We start from the raw sequence: 3,430 nt of genomic DNA, 5'->3' as shown, positions 1-3,430 counted from the left end.
CCTCCCCCCCGGCCAGAAAAGCGGGGCGCAGCCCGCGAGGAGGGCGCGTGCGCGGGACCGGACCCGCTGCGGCGCGGGCGCCGTATCCATAGCGACCACCGGAACGCTGCCCCCCTGGCGCGAGCAGAGCCGGGCTAGGGCGCAGGCGCCGTATCCATAGCGACCACCGGGACGCTGCCCCTCTGGTGCGAGCAGAGCCGGGCTAGGGCGCAGGCGCCGTATCCGTAGCGACCACCGGAACGCTGCCCCTCTGGTGCGAGCAGAGCCGGGCTAGGGCGCAGGCGCCGTATCCGTAGCGACCACCGGAACGCTGCCCCTCTGGTGCGAGCAGAGCCGGGCTAGGGCGCAGGCGCCGTATCCGTAGCGACCACCGGGACGCTGCCCCTCTGGCGCCAGCAGAGCCGGGGTAGGGCGCAGGCGCCGGATCCATAGCGACGCTCGAGTCAAGCTCTCCGCTCTTCCCCTAAGAATTTTCGAGCATTCAGCGCAGTTAGGCTGCAGAAATTACCTCCCCCGGGGCGGCACACGCCGCGGCACGGCTGCACTGCCGGCCATTACACACCGGGTGGCAGCATTGAGCTCCCCCGGGGCGGCACACGCCGCGGCACGGCTGCACTGCCGGCCATTACACACCGGGTGGCAGCACTGAGCACCTCCCTGGGCGTGGGCAGCAGCCGGGCCCCCACGTGGGTTTTATTTTCCAATGCTAAAAGCCTTTTAGAAGCAGAGAGGGCAGACAGGGGTCGTTTCCAAAGCTTTCTTACGCACCAGTCACTCCAAGCCCTCCCTCTCCAGCTGCAAACCAGAGGTTTGGCTCCGCCTCGCCTCACCCCAGTACTTACACTTTTAAAGATAGTGTGGTCCCCTCGGAGAATTTTCAGCACTTTAGGGGGGTGCCCCCAGCCCTCGCTCACCTGCTCCTCTGCTGCAGCAGCCCCCTGCCCCACGTGGCAGAACCAGCCCACCCACAATCCCCCCACTCCCTTTGATTCACCCCCAAAAATGTCACAAAATAAAGCAAACTGCCCAGCCAGCACCTTGGTGAGGTCAGAACCGCCTTGGTACCCCCAGTCCCGTTCACATGTCCCCAGACCCCTTTTGTCACAATCTGAAGCCTTGGAGGTGCACCTAGCTTACCTTTAGATGCAGGGGGAGCCGAAGCTGGGGCCTCCCAGGGCTGCAGGTACACTAAAACCCAGAGTGAGACCTCCCCAGCTCCTGCAAGACCCCAAAACCTGGAACCCCACAGAGATGCCTGACCCTAAACCCCACCACCTCCCCCCAGTCTCCATCAGGACCCTGCAGAGGCCCTCAGAACCATTCAGATACCCCCAAATTCCCTTTTCATACCCCCCAAGGCCCACTTTAGATAACAGCAGACCCCTGTAACAGACTCCCAACACAGCAGGTCTGGGGCAGGTCCTCCACCTCTGCCTGGGGAGCAGCTTTGCTGAGCTCCCTTCCAGGCTTTTTCCATTCCAAGAAAAAACAACACACCACAAGCACACACAAAGTTTTAATTGAGAGAGACACAGTTGATATTTCTATTTCCAGTTCAAACCCTCTGTGGCCTGCTCAGGCTGTGCTTTTCTATTCTGGAAGCATTTTAAGATAACAGAGATCCAGGGGGAGTCAGGTCAAAGCCTTGCTGCATACAAATCACTGTCCTGCAATCTCCTGCTAAACAGCACCGCTTTTCCTCTGCTGGAACACCTCACACTCACACTTTCCCAGGGCTTTCCCTCCCCTCCAAGAACGTTCTGGCATTTCAAACATTCAGGTCTGCAAGCAGCCTTTGTGGGAGACTGCCCACACTCCTCCCTCACTGCTCCTCTGCTGCACCCTTACCACCCCCACGTGGCATCACAGAAGGAAAGACAGCTGAGCAGCTACGCTCCTGTTCTTTTTATCACCCCGAGCTGGGGACAGCCTTCTGGGTAAGGTTTCCACCTTCAGCAACTGGCTGAGCTTTGCTCTCATCCACTAAACCCTTCGGTGGTTTCAGCTTTCTGAGCCTGTGTTGGCACAAGTCCTCATCAGGGCACTGCAAACAGAGAGAGACAAACCTTTCTCCTGTCCAAGAGATCCAGGAAGAGGTTGGCTGAGCAGACACTTCTAAAGAAAGTAACTCACCTAAATCTCACATTTGTCCCAAGTTTGCAACAACAAAACACTCTGTGAACAACAGAGCGGTGCTCCCACGGTGGTCACCAGCTTGCAAGCTACAGCAGAAATAAAAACCTTTTTATTACAGAAGCACTGGCAAAATTTTACAGACAAATAAGTGCTGTGATTGAGCTAAACTGTTCCCTGAAGAATCCCCCCGGTGTTTAGGAGGGTTAAAAAGTGCAAAGAACGTCCACAACAGATGCTTAAGCCTAGAAACAAGCCAGGATGCCTGCAAGGGAAGGAGCAGTTGCTCCATGTGAAGACATGATGAGAAGCTTTGGAGAGTTTGATTTGAGTCTACCCTCTCACCTGATTGCCTGGCACGTGGACTAACTGAAAACTGGTCCTTAGTGTCCCTGCTGAATACTGCTTCCATACCACTTAAAATTTCCTTCCAACTCATTAAAAGCACGGAGGCATCACATAAGAGCAAAAGAACAAAAATTATTCTCTCCCAAAGAAGAGGATCACTGGGAACACAAATTCACCCTTACACCTGTGACATGTTCACCCTGAGCACAGAAAAGCTGTCCAGAATCGAAGCAAAATGGACTTCAAACGGACACAGTAAGAGCTGCGTGGTACCTCAACCATTTTGCACTAGTGCAAGTGACAATCCACATGGAAGAAGGATGGGATTCTTGCACAACAGGACTGCAGCTCATTATGCCAGGAGACATAAACAGGCAAAAAATCACCTGAGGCAGGCCTTTGATACAGCTTGTGGCAGCTGAAGGCTAGTCTGAGTGTGCTTTCCACATGAAGAATATCTGAAGGAGCAGGACAAGAAGTGATGATACACAGCAGTGCTACGTTCTGTCTGCCTTGACAAAGATTGCCAAAAGGACAAAAGAAGGCCTCGGTAGTGCCAATTCCTCCCTGCCCGAGGGAAAGAGGGATGCCCCCAGCCGGCCCTCCTGGCTGCAGCACAACACCACCTCTTCAGAAGCCCGGGGACTGACCTCAACCCTCTAAGGGTTTGTTCCTGTTAGCTGCCAAAAGCAGCCTCCCCAGCCCTGCTTACAGGGACCTGGGGCTGCTGCTGGGGACAGAAGGGGACAGAACGGCACAGAAGGCTCCATAACTCGTCACACAGGCCCCGAGTGCGGGGCTGTTAAGCTGACAGGGTGCCAAGGGAACAGGCTGCCATGAAGGCAGAGACCCAGGCCCTGAACTACAGGGGGGTCACCTTGCCGCAAGACGACTTAAGCGGCTTCGCTGTGTCCATCCAATCAAAGGAGGGGCAAGCCGAGCTCCCACC

The 3,430-nt window shown here is 55.9% G+C and overlaps 1 long non-coding RNA gene across 1 annotated transcript; it reads right to left on the bottom strand.

Annotated features, from left to right (window-relative positions):
• Positions 1 to 1,502: 1,502 nt before the first annotated feature.
• On the bottom strand, positions 1,503 to 3,224 carry LOC137456130 (uncharacterized). The gene is made up of 3 exons (XR_010990956.1): positions 2,868 to 3,224; positions 2,134 to 2,222; positions 1,503 to 2,044 (listed from the first exon to the last, which is right to left on the bottom strand). It is a non-coding gene; the product is annotated as an uncharacterized lncRNA (long non-coding RNA).
• Between the last annotated feature and the right edge of the window lie 206 nt (positions 3,225 to 3,430).

Source organism: Melanerpes formicivorus, unplaced genomic scaffold (genome assembly GCF_026170545.1).
Source record: "Melanerpes formicivorus ecotype bairdi unplaced genomic scaffold, bMelFor1.0.p_v2 SCAF_117, whole genome shotgun sequence".
In the NCBI taxonomy this organism is placed as follows: Eukaryota; Metazoa; Chordata; class Aves; order Piciformes; family Picidae; genus Melanerpes; species Melanerpes formicivorus.
Note: the sequence above shows the minus strand (reverse complement) of the source record. Positions and strands in the feature narration are given on the sequence as shown.